The sequence below is a fragment of the Hyperolius riggenbachi genome, chromosome 8, assembly GCF_040937935.1.
Source record: "Hyperolius riggenbachi isolate aHypRig1 chromosome 8, aHypRig1.pri, whole genome shotgun sequence".
Taxonomy (NCBI): domain Eukaryota; kingdom Metazoa; phylum Chordata; class Amphibia; order Anura; family Hyperoliidae; genus Hyperolius; species Hyperolius riggenbachi.
Window position 1 is genome coordinate 116,434,160 of NC_090653.1, and position 21,748 is coordinate 116,455,907.

At 49.1% G+C, this 21,748-nt stretch overlaps 1 long non-coding RNA gene across 1 annotated transcript in view; it reads right to left on the reverse strand.

The window, feature by feature from the left end:
* Positions 1-21,748, reverse strand: part of LOC137528296 (uncharacterized) — a 197,446-nt gene that overhangs the window by 163,122 nt on the left and 12,576 nt on the right. The gene's annotated exons all lie outside the window — the stretch shown is intronic.

A 21,748-nucleotide genomic window follows, 5' to 3' on the forward strand; every position in this document is an offset into this window, starting at 1 on the left:
ACACACGGACAGATAAAGTACAAGAGCAGAAGGCAAAGGCGGAGTCAAAGTACAGGCAGGGTTCAGCAACGGGGTATCAGAAATATTGGGGTACAAAATCAGGAGGCAGAAGCAGAGTCAAGGAACGAGCCGGGGTTCGGCAACAGAGTATCAGAAATATCGAGGTGCAAGATCAGAGTTCAGGAGGATAGTCAAGGCAGGCAAAAGTCATAACAGATAATCACAATCAAACTAGTACTTTAGCTATCAACAGAATCTAGCTAAGTGTAGGATTACAGCTCCAGCTGGTCCCGGCACACTTGCGGATCTGACTACGGATCTGGGTGCTCCCACATATGTGATCGCACGCCAGACAAAGAGCAAGTGAATAACCAGCAGTATATATGCTCTAGGACCTTTCCAGGACCTCCCTAATTGCTGGTCCAATGAGAGCAGTGGAATTTGTCAGCTGACCCAGCTGGTCAGCCGACTCCCTTCTAACTGCTATTTAAACTCTGCCTCTGTGCTCGCGCGCGTGTAAGTCTGAATCTTGGTGGACTATTAGTCCCAGCCACACCAGTACTGTCATGCAATGTATCTAGTGCGGGGGCCGCCTCTGATGTGGATTCCACCGTTACCAATGCGGATTCCGCCGTTACCAATGCGGATTCCGCCGCACTGCCTATGCGGCATGCAGCGTTTTTTCCGCGTTGTGACGCCATGCTGGACGCGGAAACGGCCGCCTCACCTCGAGAGACAGCGGCCTTTCCGCGTTTCCTTATACCAGTCACCTTAAGTCAGAACTTTACTGAAGTGTTGTTGTCACCTCCTGGTCCTAGCAGCTTTTCTTAAAGGGAACCTAAACTGAGAGGGATATGGATGTTTCCTTTTAAACAATACCAGTTGCTTGGCAGTCCTCCTGATCTCTTTGACTGCAGTCAGGGGAGTAGCAATAGGGGTTGCAGAGGTAGCCACCGCATCGGGGCCCTTGGGCCAGAGGGGCTCCGAAGGGCCCTCCCTCAACTACAGTATTAGCTCTCTATTGGTCCTGTGCTCATAATCACTTCTATAGATAATTTGAATAGTGGTAATTATTAACAAACTGTTCCCTATCCCCTTTTTTTGCTTTTCCCATTTTAAAAGGAAAAATCCATATCCTTCTCAGTTTAGGTTCCCTTTAAGTTTTTCTTTCTTGACTGGTGAAGGGATTCCATGTCCATCCCATTGCCTCCGTAAGGAGAAGTTAGTGCTTCTATGCAGTGCAGGTTACTTACTACTTCAATTTCTGGATTAACTACAGAAATCCAGCAATTAGCAACATTTTTTTTTCGTTTTTGTTTTTTGTTTTGTTTTTATGACAAAGTGCTATCATTATCATTAATATTGCTAGTGGTGGCATGCTGTTTTACAAAGTAGATTGAACAAGCTCTTAAACTCTTCCTGCAAGAGCTCACAATTTACCACACTCCCGAGCCAATTACTGGGGGATAAAGAAGCTCAAACAAACACATAATGGATGGCATACAAGTCCCATGCATATAATGTATTGGCCAGGATGCAAAGCTGTGAGTTTAATGCTTCACATTCAGAACAGTAATCATTTAACCACAAAGCCACCTTCAATGTCAAGGCAGTACTTTCACCCTAAAAGGTTTCATCCTAAGGTCATTTAACTTCCCTGGCGGTATGATTTTTTCCTGATTTTAAGGTCTTTTCAGCATGTTTCAGACCCTAAAATAAGGAACAAATCATGCTGCCAGAAAGCCAGCAGCAGCCTCAGCATTCATTTACCTCCCTGGGCTCCAGGCTGCAATTTTCCCTCTGTCCTCCAGGTGGCGCTGTAACTCTGTAGTGAGATCACTGATAGTGATCTCACCAGGGTGATTCAGAGCCTCGGAGGACAGGAAGGAGGATGGCTACCAACGTCTGGATCCCCCTGGAGGTGAGTAAAAACGCCCACTGAACGATATTCTCTGCATTGAGCTCCCACCGGCTAGCGTAGCTCGGGCTTACTGCCAGGGAGGTTAAACACAATAAGATCTGAACATGAGGGCATCATGAGAGTATCACCCATTAGGATCAAAGACTTACTGTAATGATCAGTGGCGTATCTGATGATCAGAACGTGCTCTATCAGAACAGTAGTCAGTACTTTATTCAAAGTGTGATCACACGTGAATTGGTGCACAGTAATTTCAGGAGTACTCCTTTAGTGATAGCCCTTGGTGACTGGGGCTATCACTAATACAGAGAGTGGTCGTACAAGCAAGGTCGGTAATGGGTCGGTCAGCAGCGGTACAGAATTGTCAGGCAAAATTGTAGTCAAAATACAGGCCGAGGTCGGCAGCAGATCAGATGGGTAAAGGTACAGAATCAGGAGGCTAAAACAGAGTCAGAGAACAAGCTAGAGTCGGCAGCAGATCAGATTGGCAGAGGTACAGAATCGGAAGGCAGAGAGTAATCAGAGGTTCAGGCAAAAGGTCATACACAATAAATTAATATACAATAATATGTTTTTTCCTAAGCTACGTGTGAATCCCCGGGGTCCTGCCGGATCAAACACACACAAAATCAAACACACACAAATCTGACTAAGGTCTGAGAGCTTTCACTGAAAAGTTTCAGCAACAATAGACAATGAGATACTGACAGCTCAGTGTTTAAATACACGCAGCTACATCAAATGGCCCACCCAGAGCAAGCCAACCAATCAGCACTGCGGAGGCGGCGGTCATAGTCAGCTGACAGGCGAGTGAGCTGACTCGCCTCCTCAGTGCATAAAGATCACGCCACCTGTTGCGCGCGCGTAACAATCTACTGTGTGCTGATGTAGGGGAAAGACGCCTGGCCTGCGGAGGGGAGCCTGCGGGGATGCGGCTGCAGGCGATTTGACATCAGACGTGGAAGCGGCGCCGCCGCTTCCCGCAGCAGCAGAGGAAGCTTCAACATTGCTGACACTTACATTCACAACACTCTATTGAGAATCTTCAAGCAAACAGGACTTCCAACTTAACAACACTAAACTAGACTGCTACCCACTCCCTTTTTAGACTAATAAATGCTCTTTAGGGGCCTGTCTCCACTCATCAGATTTTCTGTGGGTAAGTTTTTCTGAATGAGTTGTCTGAGTGTGCTGCATTGCTGTCAATTGTTTTTCTGCATGTGAAAAATACATTGAAGTGTTAACTAGCCCATTGATTAACATTGGTGGCAGTTTGATGCACAGAAAAACTGATGGGTGGAGACAGACCCTAAGGAGTAATAATTCAGTAATAATAAAAGATCACTGTGAGACCTTTAGTTTCAGTGGTCCCCAATGGTCAGATGACTTTCAAAAAATATTCAATTTATATAAAGTAATGTTTTACGAAAGTCCATTTCGGGACAAGTTGGCGCACGCGCATGTGCAGTTTGGCTGCACAGGTGAAATGCACTCCTGGAGACAGGAGCACTATGGAGGCACGAGTGTGTGGCCAAGCTGCACATGTGCAGTATGCCCCTACTGGAGAAAATTCAGAGGATCCTAGTGGCGGATAGAGACGGCCCAGGAGGACAGCAAGGAAGCCAACAATCTGAAGAGGACTGGAGGAAGCCCAATGTATGTATGAATTTTCCCACCACTGCCGTCACAGGCTCCCTTTAAGTGGACCAAAGGAGTTCAGTTTAACTTACCTGGGGCTTGTTCCAGCCCCGAGTAGTCCATCAAGTCCTTCATAATCCTCCTCCAGATCCATTGCATTCTTCTGCTGTGCCTCTCTGAAGAGTAGACAACTGAGCCCTGTCGCAGGCTACAGCACATGCACAGCCACAGTGCACACTTGCACAGTTGCAAGTTTTACAAACTGCCAAAGCACGAACACTTCTGGGAGCGTCATCTAGGCCAGTGCTGCATCATGAAGTACATGCACAGTAGCAGGGACGGATTCGTACTCTTTACTGCCCAAGCCACTGTCACCAGCTGTTCCCCTTCAGTATAGGTAGCAAGATGACCCTTCCCTCCAGTATAGGTAGCCATATGATCCCTCCCCCTTTCCTTCCAGTATAGGTAGCCAGATGACTCCCTTAATCCCTCCTCCCCCCCCCCCCCCCTTCAGTATACTGTAGGTAGCCAGCTCGCCTTCACACCGCAGCAGCCATTCGTATTACTCATTTCTCCACTCGTCTCCAGTGCAGAAGCTTCCTCTTCCTTTCCTTTTCCAATGCTGTCCATGTCCATAGCCGCCGGCCACAATGCAAACGTGCACAGAGAGCAAGGTGGCTGCTGCACAGGCAGCTAGCGGCAGATTACTGCAGTCAGGCGCTCGCCGGATCTCCCTGCATTGCAGCAGTTGCAAGCTTGCAAATGCTGCACCAGTTTAGCCTGCTGCTTTGGTGCCCTTGCTTCTGTGGTGCCCTAAGCCATGGCCTAGGTGGCCTTGGCCTAAATCCAGCCCTGCACAATAGCCAACTCCTCGGCAAAGTTGGACAGCTTTCATAGGGCACAGCAATGGAATGTAGTGGAACGGGAGGACAGCTATTGACCTTGTGGACTACACTTAAAGTTCCCCTTAACTGTCATTGGGCTTAAAATGTGTTATTCATTGTGAATTCTTTAAAAAGCCTACACAGATGAAAAATGTTCTGTCAAGAGCTGTTTTAAATAATACTGTTAGAAATAAGTCTGGTTATTTAGTTTCTGCTTATTTTTAGCCCATGAGCATAATTACATAATTTTCATTTGGAAGTCTGAGCAGCAAATTCCAGTTAATTGAATCCACTTTGAAGCAAGTGACTTTTTCAGCAATGATTTTTGCTTTTATGTTGCAACTACATGACAACATTTAGAAACAACTTTCACTTATGGTACATTTACTGCAACATCAAATTGTTATTTCAAGATATGGCACAGTCATGGTGATAGCTGATACTGGAAATTAGGAACAGTGTTTTTAAAAAGAGTCTTGATCTTATTCCCATTAAATGCATGATTTAAAGGGACATTTCATAAATTGTAAGTGGGCTAGGAATTTCTGATTTTGCCCGTCATTATTTATTAATTTCTAAATCAGTCAGATTTAAAGCACACCTGAACTGAGAGGTATATGGAGGCTGACATATTTATTTCCTAATAAACAACGCAGATCAACTGGTTGTCCTGCGGAGCCTCTGATTCTAATACCATTAGCCATAGACCCTGAACAATCATGCAGATCAGGTGATCTGACTAAAATTTGACTGGATTAGCCTCATGCTTCATTCAAGTGTGTGATTTTGACACTTCCGCAGCCAAAGAGATTATCAGGACTGCCAGGGGTATTGTTTAAAAGGAAATAAATATGTCAGACACCATATCCTTCTCAGTTTACATGTACTTTAAAGAAACAGATAGCTGACAAGACAGATTCAAAGACAACAGAACCACCTTAAAGGATACCAGAGGTGAACTCATCTGTAGAAATGGAGATGACAGACTTGTATGGTATTTTGCACAGAGAAGAAGAAAAAAAAAGCCAGCACATTTTAAATCAAACTGCACTTGAATGACACTAGCTACAAAAATGCTGCAAAACATCTTAGGCTGGTTTCACATATTATGCAGTGCAATTGTCCTGCTGCATATTATCCTGCGGCTGAGTGCGCCAACAGGCTAATATGCGAGCGCTCCCCCCGCTCAGTGATGTACTCCATGCTGGACAGGAAGTACGTTGCTGGATTACTATCAGTCTGCATGTAACGGTTGGTGTCAGCACACAGAGAGTATCTGATTATTGGTGATCTGCAGTATCACCAACAATACAGACGTATACCTGATTATTAGTGATCTGCAGAATCACCAATAATACAAGTACGACTAACCTCTGGACACCTAGCAAAGTGTAAGTGTTTGGGTGCAACAGTAACTTTAATAGTTTGACCAGACCTCACCAGAGGGGCTGGTGAGGTACTATCAGTACACTAAGCATGCACTAGCGTCCAAGTTCCAGCAGGCTGGAGAGTACAATAACGAAGAGGCTGAATCTCCCGGGGAGCGGGTGATTCAGATAGTACTGCAGGCACGAGAACACCCGTGGGGCGGGTGACCCAGACTGAACAGTAGCTTAGGAGATACAATAATACTGCAATGAGAGATACCCTATAAGAGCAGGTAATTGGGGCTGAACTACAGCTTTAACAGAACGGTTCCACCAGAGGGGCTGGTGTAACTAGTACCTACCCAGTGGCGAGGGCCCACTAGTGAGTAGAATGGTCAGGCAGGCAAGGTTCGGCAACAGAGAGGTAAGTAAATACAAAATCGTGAGACAAGAGAGTAATCAGTAATCAGGCAGAGGTTCAGCAACAGGAAGGTACGTATCGGTATAGAATCATCAGGCAAGAGAGTAATCGGTAATCAGGCAGAGGTTCAGCAACAGGTAGACAGATGGGCAGAAGTACAGGATCAGAAAACAGATTCAAAGTCAGAGTGCTAGCCAGAGTCGTACACAGGAGATCAATACAATAAATATCCTAGCCTGGGTGTGAAATCCTTGGCAACAACACCCCAGAACTAGTCTAACAATATAACAATAACAAGACTGCAAAATTCCTAAGCTTGGTGTGAAATCCGTAGCATCAACACCAGGGAACTACCTAAGGTCTGCGCGCTCACACGCAAGTATTCACGACAACAGACAAAGTAGCAATGCAGCCCGGAGGCTTATGAAGCAGAGGAGACCTCACCGGCACGCCCCCTTCTCATCAGCCAATCCTGGGCGCCGTGGGTCTCCCCTGACGTCAGCCGACCAGCAGGTCAGCTGACGGGCTTCCTCCCCGCATAAAGCTCCCATCTATGCGCGCGCCCGCACGCTATGGCAGCCCCCTGCACGGAAGAACGTTCCGTCCTCTTCGTCCTGCACGCCGAACGGACGTATGGCCGCATGGAGGCAGCGGCGGTGCTGTTCGCCGCAGCTGCCTCGGATATTACAGTACCCATGGGCGTCCGCACATATGGCAAAACCGGGCATCTGCCCGAGCCTGGCCGCCCGCTGCCCCCCCCCCTGGCCGCGTGCCCGTGCAGCCAGCAGGATGGAACAGCGCAGAGAAGAGAGAGAGCTATGGGCACAGTGGGGAAGGGCGGACGTCTCCCCCCCCTTCCCTCACCTTAGGGGGCTCTCTCTCCCTCGCTGTCCCTTCCGGAATGAAGTGTGCACTGTGCAGCGGCTGGCAGCGGGCGGAACTTACCTCCTCTCGCTCCTGTGCCGGAAGTTCTGGTGCCGCACTCTGGTCTGGATCAGGCCAGAGTAGCGGCTAATCCATCCGGCGCGTGCGACGAGAGGAGGTAAGTTCCGCCCCCTGCCAGCCGCTGCACACTTCATTCCGGACTCCGGAGGGGACAGCGAGGGAGGGAGGGAGAGCCCCCTAAGGTGAGTGCCCATAGCTCTCCCTCTTCTCTCCGCTGCTCCCCTCCTCCTGCACACAGACATGGCCACTTTTTCTGGGGACATATACCCCTGGCTACATATACTGGGACATATACCCCTGCCTACATATACTGGGACATATACCCCTGCCTACATATACTGGGACATATACACCTGCCTACATATACTGGGACATATACCCCTGCCTACATATACTGGGACATATACCCCTGGCTACATATACTGGGACATATACCCCTGCCTACATATACTGGGACATATACCCCTGCCTACATATACTGGGACATATACACCTGCCTACATATACTGGGACATATGCCCCTGCCTACATATACTGGGACATATACACCTGCCTACAAATACTGGGACATATACCCCTGCCTACATATACTGGAACATATACCCCTGCCTACATATACTGGGACATATACACCTGCCTACATATACTGGGACATATACCCCTGCCTACATATACTGGGACATATACCCCTGCCTACATATACTGGGACATATCCCCCTGGCTAAATATACTGGGACATATACCCCTGGCTACATATACTGGGACATATACCCCCTGCCTACATATACTGGGACATATCCCCCTGGCTACATATACTGGGACATATACACCTGCCCAGTGGTGCTCAGCAGAGCTCGAATATTCGAGTAGCTCGAATATTCGAGCTCTTTTTCAGCTATTCGAGCTCGGTATTCGAGCTCCGAATAGCTGGAGCTATTCGAATGGGCTATCCGAGTACACTCGAATAGCCCATTCACTATTCGAGCTATTCGAGCAACCCGGCGCTATTCGAGCTCGGTACCGAGCTCGAATAGCGTCATAGCCCAGATTGATGTCCTTAGAGCCAATCAGAGGGCTCCCAGGCCCTCTGACGGCAGCCAATCACAGAGGGGGACCCTGGCCAGCCCCTACCCTATAAATAGCGGCCGCCATGTTCCGTTTCTCCATGCTTGCCTGAGACTTGTACAGAGAGAGAGTTGCTCCTTTGTGCTTTGGCTTAGCAAGTGCTCTATTGTGATCATTTACCTAGCGTTTTTGCTCACCTACACCTGCCATATACACCTATATTGTTGTTAGTTAGATAGACATTGTATTTTAGTTAGTAGCTTGTGTGTTACATTAGAGACAGGCAGCTGCTGCAAGCTTACAGGTTTAGGCCTCAGGGGGGCCTTGCCTCTGTGGGCAGCTGTGTTTATTTCTCTCATCTATACCAGTATTTCTGCTGTCCTTTACTAATAGTATTGTAGTTATACTGTACTAGGAGTAGGACACTCACTGACTGTCACTGTTTATAGGCTACTAGCTAGCTCCTGCGTGTGTGCACTCACTCACTGTCTGTGTGTACACACACTCTATTTCCTTCTGATTACTGATAGATTATTGTTAGTTAGTTGTACTTACTTACTACTTACTCTTACTGTACCCGTAGGGACACTCACTGTCACTGTTCATATAGGCTACTAGCTCCTGCGTGTGCGCACTGCACTCACTGTCTGAGTGTACACACACAACACACACTCTATTTCCTTCTGATCGCTGATTGATTATCGTAATTAGTTAGTTCTACTTACTGTTACTACTTACTCTTACTGTACTAGGAGTCTAGGACACTCAGTCACTGTCCATAGGCTACTAGCTCCTGCGTGCGGTCACTCACTGTCTGAGTGTACACACACCACCCACACTCTATTTCCTTCTGATCGCTGATTGATTATTGTAATTAGTTAGTTCTACTTACTGTTACTACTTACTCTTACTGTACTAGGAGTCTAGGACACTCAGTCACTGTGTTCATAGGCTACTAGCTCCTGCGTGCGTGCACTCACTGTCTGAGTGTACACACACCCACACTCCATTTCCTTCTGATCGCTGATTGATTATTGTAATTAGTTAGTTCTACTTACTGTTACTACTTACTCTTACTGTACTAGAAGTCTAGGACACTCAGTCACTGTGTTCATAGGCTACTAGCTCCTGCGTGCGTGCACTCACTGTCTGAGTGTACACACACCCACACTCCATTTCCTTCTGATCGCTGATTGATTATTGTAATTAGTTAGTTCTACTTACTGTTACTACTTACTCTTACTGTACTAGGAGTCTAGGACACTCAGTCACTGTGTTCATAGGCTACTAGCTCCTGCGTGCGTGCACTCACTGTCTGAGTGTACACACACCCACACTCCATTTCCTTCTGATCGCTGATTGATTATCGTAATTAGTTAGTTCTACTTACTGTTACTACTTACTCTTACTGTACTAGGAGTCTAGGACACTCAGTCACTGTCCATAGGCTACTAGCTCCTGCGTGCGTGCACTCACTGTCTGAGTGTACACACACTAAATTTACTTGTGATTACTACTGATTATTGTAACTGCTAGTTGTACTTCCTGACTGTTACTACTTACTTACTGTACTAGGGGACACTCACTCAGTCACCTCACCAACCAACCCACTCCATTAAAGTACCCCACTTTTCACCCGCCCTTTTACAAAACTTTTGTCTATACGTCCAAAACATTTAAGATGTCTGGAAGTGGCAGCCAGCGCGGTTTGGGCAAGGGGAAGGGCAGCAAGGGAATCAGGAGGAGAGGGAGCAGCATTGTGGCAAGCCGCGGCCGCGGGCGCGCCACCATGCACAGTTCCGCAGCAGCAGCAGCAGCGTCAGTGGCTAACATTCCTCCCATAGCCACTGGCCGTGGACGCCTTGGGCGCCGCCCAGCAGGAGCATCTGCAACTCACGCTGCAGAGACACAGCAGCAGCAGCGTGTAGCACCTGCTCCCATTTTCCTCCAGCCGGGTCGGAAACGTCCCATTGAGGAAAAGGATGCAGACACTGTGGTGCAACTCATGACGGAGGATGAGCAGCCCGCCATCAGCTCTGCATCCGAGGCCTCCACCCTCACCACCACCACCACCACCACCACCCCTGTTCGCAGCAGCCGCCCAGCAGGGCCTGGGGAGGAGGCCAGTTCACCGTCAGTTGGCGACCTGTCATTCAGCAGTCTTTTGACCCCAGGCATCATGAGTCAATTGTCTGCTGTTGTTGGCGATTTTGAGGAGGAGATGCTGATGGGCACTTTGGGGGATGAGGGATTGGACAGCAAGACTGTGGCGACAGTCAAGCAGCCCATCCATGCATCAGGAGAGGAGTTTGGGGGGTCCTCATCCCAGCAGGACATGTTTCAGGAGGGGGAGGATGATGATGACCCGGTGACAGACAGAGACTGGGTGCCACCACCTCCAGGGGATGTCGTCCTCAGCAGCTCTGAGGAGGAGGAGGAGGATGCTCTTGTGGACCTTGCAAGGAGGCGCATCATTGCAAGCATTGGCAGCAGCCGTAGGCAGGTCCCACAGCCTGCTGGTGTCTCAGGCTCAGCAGCAGCAGCAGCAGCATCTGCCAGTACCACCACCAGCCGCACCCAAGCCCCCCAAGCCACCCCCCCCCCCCCAACCACCACAGGGAGACAGGCAGCAGCGCTTCCATGCCGTAGGGGGATGTTTAAGTCACCAATCTGGCGATATTTCACCATGCCCACTGTGTACAGCAAGTACGCCACTTGCAACCACTGTCAGCGGAAGTTGAGCAGAGGTGCAGACCCCTTAAAGTTCTGCACCAGCTCGCTCATCAACCACCTTGCGGCTAAACATTTCCACCAGCATGAGGAGTTCCAGAGGCTGAAGGCATCTGGTGCTGGCAGTGGCACCACACCCATCACTGCACAGCCTTCAGCAGCAGCAGCAGCAACAGCAGCCACCCGCCCTCCTGCTCCTCCAGCAGCACCAGCAGGAGTGCGGAAACGCACTGCTCCTCCCCCCTCTGCAACTCCTGCCGCCGACACTGAGGCCTGTTCTGGCAGCCAGTCCTCAGTGGCCTCCTCTGCTGTGTCTGCTGATTCCCGTGTCAGCAAAAGGCCACGCCAGAGCCTTTTGAGCGAGTCCTTCCAGGGGGTGGTTAGGGCTCTGCCTCCCAGCAGCCGTCGCGTGCGGCAGCTGAACGGCTTGCTGGCACGGGCCATGTGCTCCCAACTCCTGCCGTACACGCTCGTGCAGGAGGGGAGCGACATTCGTGCGCTGCTTGCTTGCGCAGCCCCAGACTGGCAGCTCCCCAGCAGACACTTCTTTGCCCGCAAGGCCATTCCTGCACTGCACCGCTTTGTGATGGCCAATGTGGAGCGAGGGCTGGAGCACGCGGTTGGTGAAAGGGTCCACGTCACCATGGACTCCTGGAGCAGCCGCTTCGGGACAGGCCGCTACCTGTCCTTCACTGTCCACTGGGTCAGCTTGGTGGAAGGGGGTGAGGATGGGAGAGCAGCAGCGGGCACAGCAGCAGCAGCAACACAGTGGGTGGTGCCACCCCGCAGGGTCAGGGGAACTGCAGCAGGTTCCTCCGATCCTCTGCCATCCTCCGGCACACCTGGCCAAACCCCCCGCCTCAGCAGCAGCGTGAAGGCCCGCCACTGCCAAGCGCTGCTGCACTTGGTCAGCCTTGGGAAGACCAAGCTGACGGCAACCCATGTGTTGGCCAAACTCCAGGAGCAGGAGAGGATTTGGCTGACCCCCAGAGGCCTCAGAGTCGGAGAGGTGGTGGCCGACAATGGGGCCAATCTGGTTGCCGCAATAGACAGGGGAAACCTGACCCACATCCCCTGTCTTGCCCACGTGCTGAACCTGGTGGTGCAGAAGTTCCTGCGCACCTACCAGGGAATGGGCGAACTGCTGGAAACGGCAAGGAATGTTGTGCGTCACTTCCGGCGCTCGGCTGCAGCCTGTGCGAGCCTGGAAGACGTGCAAAAGGAGCTGGATCTGCCACGCCATCGGCTGATCCTTGACGTTCCGACTCGCTGGAACTCCACCCTGGCGATGTTGGAGCGTCTGGTTGAACAGAAGCACGCTGTCAACCAGTACCTTGCCCTGGCCACTGTTTCCGCCGCTCAGAGAAGGGACAAGACCAGCAACATCCCGTCCATCGTCCCCGATGATGACTGGAGGCACATGCAGCAGGTGTGCTTTGTGCTGGCTTCCTTCCTGCAGGCCACAAACATGGTGAGCAGGGACCATGCTATGGTCTGCGAGTGGGTGCCCCTGGTTTCTCTGCTGAACAGGGCCCTCGATGCTTTGCTGGAACAGGGAGCGGCAGCCTTGGACCAGCAGGAGCGGCAACCAGCTGCGCAGTCCACCTCTGATGGGGAGGAGGAGGAGGACTTGGTGGAGGTCCCTGACCTGGCTGCTGATGAGGGGGATCAGCACAGCGCAGCTGAGTTGGTGCAGGGGTGGAGAGAGGATGAGGCGGCAGAGGAGGAGGATGAGGACAGCACTGACGTCGATGTGCCAGCAGACGTGGCCCGCCTCTTCCCAATGGCAGCGCACATGCTGACGTGCCTGCGCAGGGACCCCAGGGTGATCCAGATGAAGCAGAGGGAGGACATCTGGATCAGCATGATGTTGGACCCACGCCTCAAGGGGAAGTTGAGCCAGTTCCTGCCGCCTGCAGGAGGAGACCCAGCGCAACAAATAAGGAGCTTGCAGCAGGCCCTTGTTGAGCGCTTGGAGGAAGCCTTCCCCCAGCCTTCCACCCCCACTGTCCAGCAGCGAGCACAGAGGCAGCAGCAGGTGCCTGCATCCAGCAGCAGCAAGCGCCCCACAGACCTGCTGTCTCTCAGCCACGAGCTCTACAGGACTGTAGAGGCTCCGGCAGCAGTGACTAGAGAGGAGATGCATGCAGCAGCATCCTCCTCCGGTCACAGCCAGCGCCTGACCCGCATGGTGGCTGACTACATGGGGTCGTACAGCGGGCTTGACAGCGATGCCCCTGTTGATCCCATGGAGTATTGGGTCAAGCGCATGGAGATCTGGAGCGAGCTGGCGCAGTACGCCCTGGAAGTGCTGTCCTGCCCCCCTTCCAGCGTGCTGTCCGAGCGCTGCTTCAGTGCAGCTGGTGGCGTGGTCACCGAGAAACGCTCACGTCTGTCTCACAAGTCTGTGGACAGACTGACGTTTCTCAAGATGAACCAGGCGTGGGTGGAAGGCGAGTTCCTGGCCCCTGTTGTCGGCGAGAGGGGGACATGAACTGGCTGCCGGAACCATCGTTAATGTGCCTTACCACCCTTTACCACCTCCTGGCTCCTGCTCACTAAGCCAGCCTGGTTCACTTTGACTATTACGTCGCCTGCAGCCACACATTTTACACCTACAGTGGGCTGCTGTGTACTGCCCTTCTGCTGTCTGTCTGTGTTTCCCACTGCCAGGGTACACAGAATTACCTTCTTCTGCTGCCACTCTGCCACCAGCTATTACGTCAAACAATAGCTATATTGGTTGCAAAACCAAAAACCAAAAAACCATAAAAAAAAAAAAAGGTTTAATTTTTCTGAGGTGCCCGGGTTGAAAACTGTGTTGTCCCAGTTGTGTATTGGACACAATGTGGGCTGCACGACCGCTGTCTGGGACCTCCTGTTGTGTTTATTTACAGCCCTGGTATCACCGCTAGGTACCAGGGCTATTATGTCACGCTGCCTACCTGCTGCCACACTCACACTACTCCTCCATACCTCCTCCTGCTGCTGCTGCTGCTGTCTGTCTGTGTTTCCCACTGCCAGGGTACACTACACAGATGATTTACCTTCTGCTGCCACTCTGCCACCAGCTATTACGTCAAACAATAGCTGCTCACATTACTCCTCCATTCCTCCTGCTGCTGTTGCTGTCTGTCTGTGTTTCCCACTGCCAGGGTACACAGAATTACCTTCTGCTGCCACTCTGCCACCAGCTATTACGTCAAACAATAGCTATATTGGTTGCAAAACCAAAACCAAACAAACCATTAAAAAAAAAAAAAAAAAGGTTTAATTTTTCTGAGGTGCCCGGGTTGAAAACTGTGTTGTCCCAGTTGTGTATTGGACACAATGTGGGCTGCACGACCGCTGTCTGGGACCTCCTGTTGTGTTTATTTACAGCCCTGGTATCACCGCTAGGTACCAGGGCTATTATGTCACGCTGCCTACCTGCTGCCACACTCACACTACTCCTCCATACCTCCTCCTGCTGCTGCTGCTGCTGTCTGTCTGTGTTTCCCACTGCCAGGGTACACTACACAGATGATTTACCTTCTGCTGCCACTCTGCCACCAGCTATTACGTCAAACAATAGCTGCTCACATTACTCCTCCATTCCTCCTGCTGCTGTTGCTGTCTGTCTGTGTTTCCCACTGCCAGGGTACACAGAATTACCTTCTTCTGCTGCCACTCTGCCACCAGCTATTACGTCAAACAATAGCTATATTGGTTGCAAAACCAAAACCAAACAAACCATTAAAAAAAAAAAAAAGGTTTAATTTTTCTGAGGTGCCCGGGTTGAAAACTGTGTTGTCCCAGTTGTGTATTGGACACAATGTGGGCTGCACGACCGCTGTCTGGGACCTCCTGTTGTGTTTATTTACAGCCCTGGTATCACCGCTAGGTACCAGGGCTATTATGTCACGCTGCCTACCTGCTGCCACACTCACACTGCTCCTCCATACCTCCTCCTGCTGCTGCTGCTGCTGTCTGTCTGTGTTTCCCACTGCCAGGGTACACAGATGATTTACCTTCTGCTGCCACTCTGCCACCAGCTATTACGTCAAACAATAGCTGCTCGCCTACTCCTCCATTCCTCCTCCTGCTGCTGCTGTCTGTCTGTGTTTCCCACTGCCAGGGTACACAGAATTACCTTCTGCTGCCACTCTGCCACCAGCTATTACGTCAAGCAATAGCTATATTGGTTGCAAAACCAAAACCAAACAAACCATTAAAAAAAAAAAAAAAAGGTTTAATTTTTCTGAGGTGCCCGGGTTGAAAACTGTGTTGTCCCAGTTGTGTATTGGACACAATGTGGGCTGCACGACCGCTGTCTGGGACCTCCTGTTGTGTTTATTTACAGCCCTGGTATCACCGCTAGGTACCAGGGCTATTATGTCACGGCGAGCTGCCTGCCTCATTGACTGCCTGCTGCCACACACTCATCCTCCTCCTCCTGCTGCTGAATTTACCTCCTGCTGTCTTTGTGTTTCCACTGCCAGGGAGCACATACAATGGCGCTTCCAACATGCGTGCGCCCACCAGCTATTTGTTACGCTCAAAAATAGCTGCATTTCTTTAAAAAAAAAATTGAAAAGAGAAATACGTGAAGAAGAAGAAGACGATATTGAAAAAGAAGGAGAAGGAGAAGATGAAGATGAAGAAGAAGATGAAGAAGAAGATGAAGAAGATGATGAAGAAGAAGATGAAAAAGAAGAAGAAGATGAAGAAGATGAAGAAGATGAAGAAGAAGAAGATGAAGAAGAAGAAGAAGATGAAGAAGATGATGAAGAAGATGAAGAAGATGATGAAGAAGATGAAGAAGATGATGAAGAAGATGAAGAAGAAGAAGAAGAAGAAGAAGAAGAAGAAGAAGAAGATGAAGAAGAAGAAGATGAAGATGAAGAAGAAGAAGAAGAAGAAGATGAAGATGAAGATGAAGAAGAAGAAGATGAAGAAGAAGAAGATGAAGAAGATGAAGATGAAGAAGAAGAAGAAGATGAAGAAGATGAAGAAGAAGAAGATGATGAAGAAGACAATATAGAAGAAGAAGAAGAAGATATAGAAGAAGAAGATCGAGAAGAAGAAGAAGAAAGATAAAGAAGAAGAAGAACAAGTATATACAGTAACACTACTGAACAAAATTAAGGACACAACTTCTCTTTCCACATTTTTTTTTAAAGGAACATCCCCACATAATCACTTGCTGTTGTTACTTGGAAAAAAAGATGTTTCTTGCATCATTCACCCTCAAAACAAGTGTTGGAAGCTATTTAAGGCCAATTCGAATAGTCAGCTCGAATAGTGAGCTCGAATACCGACTCGAATAGTGAGCTCGAAGTCCGAGGTCGAATCGAATAGTAAAAATTATTCGACTCGAATATTCGACTGACCTCGAATAATTTACTATTCGAATTCGACCAAACTCGAATTTTAAAAAGGGGTATTTGAGCATCACTACACCTGCCTACATATACTGGGACATATACCCCTGCCTACATATACTGGGACATATCCCCCTGGCTACATATACTGGGACATATACCCCTGGCTACATATACTGGGACATATACCCCCTGCCTACATATACTGGGACATATACACCTGCCTACATATACTGGGACATATCCCCCTGGCTACATAAACTGGGACATATACACCTGCCTACATATACTGGGACATATACCCCTGCCTACATATACTGGGACATATACACCTGCCTACATATACTGGGACATATACCCCTGCCTACATATACTGGGACATATACCCCTGGCTACATATACTGGGAAATATACCCCTGCCTACATATACTGGGACATATACCCCTGGCTACATATACTGGGACATATACACCTGCCTACATATACTGGGACATATACCCCTGCCTACATATACTGGGACATATACCCCTGCCTACATATACCGGGACATATACCCCTGCCTACATATACTGGGACATATACCCCTGCCTACATATACTGGGACATATACCCCTGGCTACTTTTTCTGGGGACATATACCCCTGCCTACATATACTGGGGCATATCCCCCTGGCTACATATACTGGGACATATACCCCCTGCCTACATATACTGGGACATATACCCCCTGCCTACATATACTGGGACATATACCCCCTGCCTACATATACTGGGACATATCCCCTGGCTACATATACTGGGACGTATCCCCCTGGCTACATATACTGGGACATATACCCTTGCCTACATATACTGGGGACATATACCCCTGCCTACATATACTGGGGACATATACCCCTGCCTACATATACTGGGCACATATACCCCTGCCTACATATACTGGGCACATATACCCCTGCCTACATATACTGGGCACATATACCCCTGGCTACCTGTTCTGGGGACATCTATACCCCTGGCTACCAGTTCTGGGGACATCTATACCGCTGGCCACCTATTCTGGGGACACCTATAGACCTGGGGCTACCTATTTTTGGGGAACCACTGCTGTCAGATTGAGTGTATTTTGGGGAACTGCTGCCAGGTGAGAGGTGTCTACATATTAAGGGGGCATTCTATTTATGTGAAAAGCTGTCTATTTATGTGCCTCATGACTGCTGAATTTGTCTTGTTGCGGGCCTCATGGTTACTGACTTTGTCTTGTTGGGGGCCTCATGGATTGTTGGGGGCCTCAAGATTGCTGAATTTGTCTTGTTGGGGGCCTCATGATTGCTGAATTTGTCTTGTTGGGGGCCTCATGATTGCTGAATTTGTCTTGTTGGGGGCCTCATGTGCTGAGTTGGTCATGTTGGGGGCCTCATGATTGCTGAATTTGTCTTGATGGGGGGGGGGGGGGCTCATGATTGCTGAATTTGTCTTGTTGGGGGTCACATGATTGCTAACATCGAGACTATGGAAAAAGCTGAATCATCATCATATGAGGCAATAGCATTAAACCTACTTTTTCCGCTTTTTAAAACAGAAAATGAAACTGGGAGGTTCTAAAAAAATGAATAATTTTTTTCAGGAGTACGATGGATGAAATTGTTTATCTTCACAGTTTATTTTCAACTTAATTTTCCATAATGTTCATGTATGAGTTAAAACGTTTGTATTTAGTTTAAATTGCTGTTGGCACTTTGTGATAGTAAAGTGACTTTGCAGTTTGGACACTCGACCTCCAAAAGGTTCGCCACCACTGTCCTAATCTAATGTCCCACCATTGCTTAGTTCATGTAAACCTTTCTCCACCCACGACCACACCCACATTCTGGTTCATGACCACACCCATTTTTCGGCGCAGCGCGCCGCCCCGCTTTTTGCTCCCCACTTTTTGCCCCCCCCCCCTGGAAAATTTTCTGCGGACGCCCATGACAGTACCCCCCCTTCTAGGCGTGGGTTCCGAACACGCACCACCCGGCTTATCAGGATGCCTTCTATTAAACTCCATCCTGAGCTCTTCAGCATGCATGCGAGAGAGTGGTACCCAGGACCGCTCTTCTGGACCATACCCTCGCCAGTGGACCAGATACTGTAAAGACCTACGTACTCGCCGGGAATCCAATTTTTTTTCTATTTCGTACTCCGGATCTCCATTGACTACCATGGGGGGGGGGGGGGAGTGGCATCCACATACACTGCAGGCTTTAAAAGCGACACATGGAATGTCCTACCACCCCTGAAACTGGGGGGAAGTGACACTTTGTAAATAACATTATTTATTTTCTTAGCAATAGTGTAGGGCCCTATGAACTTGGGACCCAATTTTACAGAGGGCTGCCTCAGAGACAGGTGTCGTGTGGAAATCCACACTAAATTTCCCGGTGTGAACTTCCATTCCACCGACAGTTTCTTGTTGGCTTGCCTCTTCCGAGTCAAAAAAGCTTTTCACAAATTTTGCTTCACCTTATTCCAAATGTCTCTCATAGTCTCTGACCAGTTTTCTAGAGCAGGGAAAGGTGAAGCTACCACTGGCAAGGGTGAAAATTTGGGTGATCTCCCCGTAACAACCTGGAACAGGGAGAAGCCTGATGAGGCAGACCTCAAATTATTGTAAAAATCTTACCCAATCGGTCTGGGCATCGGCCACATAGCACCTGAGGAACTGCTCTAGAGCCTGGTTTACCCTCTCGGTCTGACCATTGGTCTGTGGGTGGTAGCCGGAGGAAAAGGACAACTTCATCCCCAATTGCTGACAAAATGCTTTCCAGAAACGCAAAGTGAACTGGACTCCCCTATCAGACACCACATCCTGAGGAATCCCATGCAGTCTGAAGATGTGAAAGATAAACAGCTCTGCCAGTTCCTGGGCAGAGGGTAGTCCGTTCAAGGGGATGAAGTGTGCCATCTTACTATACCGGTCGACTACCACCCAAATGACCGTTTTGCCCTCAGAGAGAGGCAGTTCGCCCAAAAAATCCATGGACACATGGGTCCAAGGTTCCTCTGGCACGGGAAGAGGCTGTAAGTGCCGGCAGGTGCTCGTCTAGAAGCTTTGCTCCTGGCACAAACAGCACAACTTCCCACAAACTCCTTAAAATCAGTAGTGACGGAGGGCCACCAGACACTCCGATTTAATAATTCTAAGGTGCAAGCCACTCCCAGGTGAACCGAATTTTTATGGGCATGGAATGCCTCCAAAACTTTAAATCTCAAATGGAGAGGAACAAAAAGAACCCCCTCTGGTTTACCCTCAGGAACTTCTTGTTGAAAAGGACCCAGCTCTGACGCCCAATCCAAGTCAACCTGCGCCCCAGAGGGTTCTGGATCCTGTTCACTAGTTCCGAGCTCATTTACCGCAATGGGAACCTGGTTCAAACAGTGGTCATGACAGAAGGCAGACCAGCTTATCAGCTGTCTGGTATGCTAGTCAATGTCTGGAGAATGCTTCTTTAACCAAGGCATGCCTACGATGACCGTGGATGTGGACATCTCTAAGACCAGGAACTGTATTATTTCCCTATGCAGGGCTCCCAGCTGGCATACCAATTCAGGGGTCTGGGTTATGGTGACAGGCAGTGGAGAATCATCCACCGCCATAATTTTAATCCATTCCCCCAGTGGAAGCAACGTAAAACCAAACTGATTGGCGAAGCTTGCCGACATAACATTAACTGCTGATCCAGAATCTACAAAAGCTTCAGTTGTGTGAACCTGTCCCTCCCAGGAGATTGTACAAGGAAGCAATACGCATTTATTACTTAGAGGTATAGCAATATCGCCTAGGGTAGTACCTCCGGCTATTCCTAGGCGATAGCGTTTTCTGCCTTTTTAGGACAAGCTGAAACCATATGCCCTTTATTGGCACAGTATAGGCATAACTTCTCGGCTCGCCTTCGATTTTTTTCTACCTCCGAGAGCTCAGCCTGCCCAATTTGCATTGTCTCGTCAGCTGGTGGAGAGGAAGGCGAAGGAGCTGAAAAAGTACACGAGGCGAACTCTCTTGGGGGTTTAGCCCGAGTTTGTTTTTGGTAACGAACTCGTCTATCGATCTTGACAGCCAAAGAAATGGCCTCATCCAGAGTTTTGGGTTCTGGATGGCCCAACATTAAATCAGACACTGCGTCAGACAATCCGGACAAGAAACAGTCCAAGAGTGCGTACTGCCCCCACCTGGCTGATACTGCCCATCTCCGAAACTCTACCGCATAAATCTCAACAGAACCCTGGCCCTGTCTGAGGGTTTTTAACTTCCTCTCAGATGTCACTGCCAAATCAGGGTTGTCATAAATTACAGCCATGGCTTTAAAAAACTCCTCTACCGAGACCAAGGCCTCATGCCCTGTAGGGAGACTATATGCCCATGACTGGGAATCTCCACAAAATAAAATCTTAAGGAATGTAACCCGTTGAGCCTCAGTGCCTGAGGAAATGGGTCGTAATTCAAAATAAGACAAGCACCTATGCTTGAAATTACTAAAGTCCGAGCGATGCCCCGAGAATTTTTCTGGTGGGGGTACCCTCGGCTCAATCACAGAGAGGGGAGACACTCGGGTATTAGGATCTAAAAAGACAGTTAACTGACTCAGATAGTTGATTAATCTGAGTCTGTTGAGCCTCCACCATTTTAATGAGTTCATTAACGGTGACAGTTAACATGTCGACCCGTTGGCAGAATGCCTCCATAATACTTTATGGTCTGTTGTTCTGTAACGATTGGTGTCAGCACACAGAGAGTATCTGATTATGGGTGATCTGCAGTATCACCAACAATACAGACATACACCTGATTATTAGTGATCTGCAGAATCACCAATAATACAAGTACGACTAACCTCTGCACATCTAGCAAAGTGTAAGTGTTTGGGTGCAACAGTAACTTTAATAGTTTGACCAGACCTCACCAGAGGGGCTGGTGAGGTAATATCAGTACACTAAGCGTGCACTAGCGTACAAGTTCCAGCAGGCTGGAGAGTACAATAACGAAGAGGCTGAATCTCCCGGGGAGCGGGTGATTCAGATAGTACTGCAGGCACGAGAACACCCGTGGGGCGGGTGACCCAGACTGAACAGTAGCCTAGGAGATACAATAATACTGCAATGAGAGATACCCTATAAAAGCAGGTAATTGGGGCTGAACTAAAGCTTTAACAGAACGGCCCACCAGAGGGGCTGGTGTAACTAGTACCTCACCAGTGGCGAGGGCCCACTGGTGAGTAGAATGGTCAGGCAGGCAAGGTTCGGCAACAGAGAGGTAAGTAAAAACAATATCATGAAACAAGAGATTAATCAGTAATCAGGCAGAGGTTCAGCAACAGGAAGGTACGTATCGGTATAGAATCATCAGGCAAGAGAGTAATCGGTAATCAGGCCGA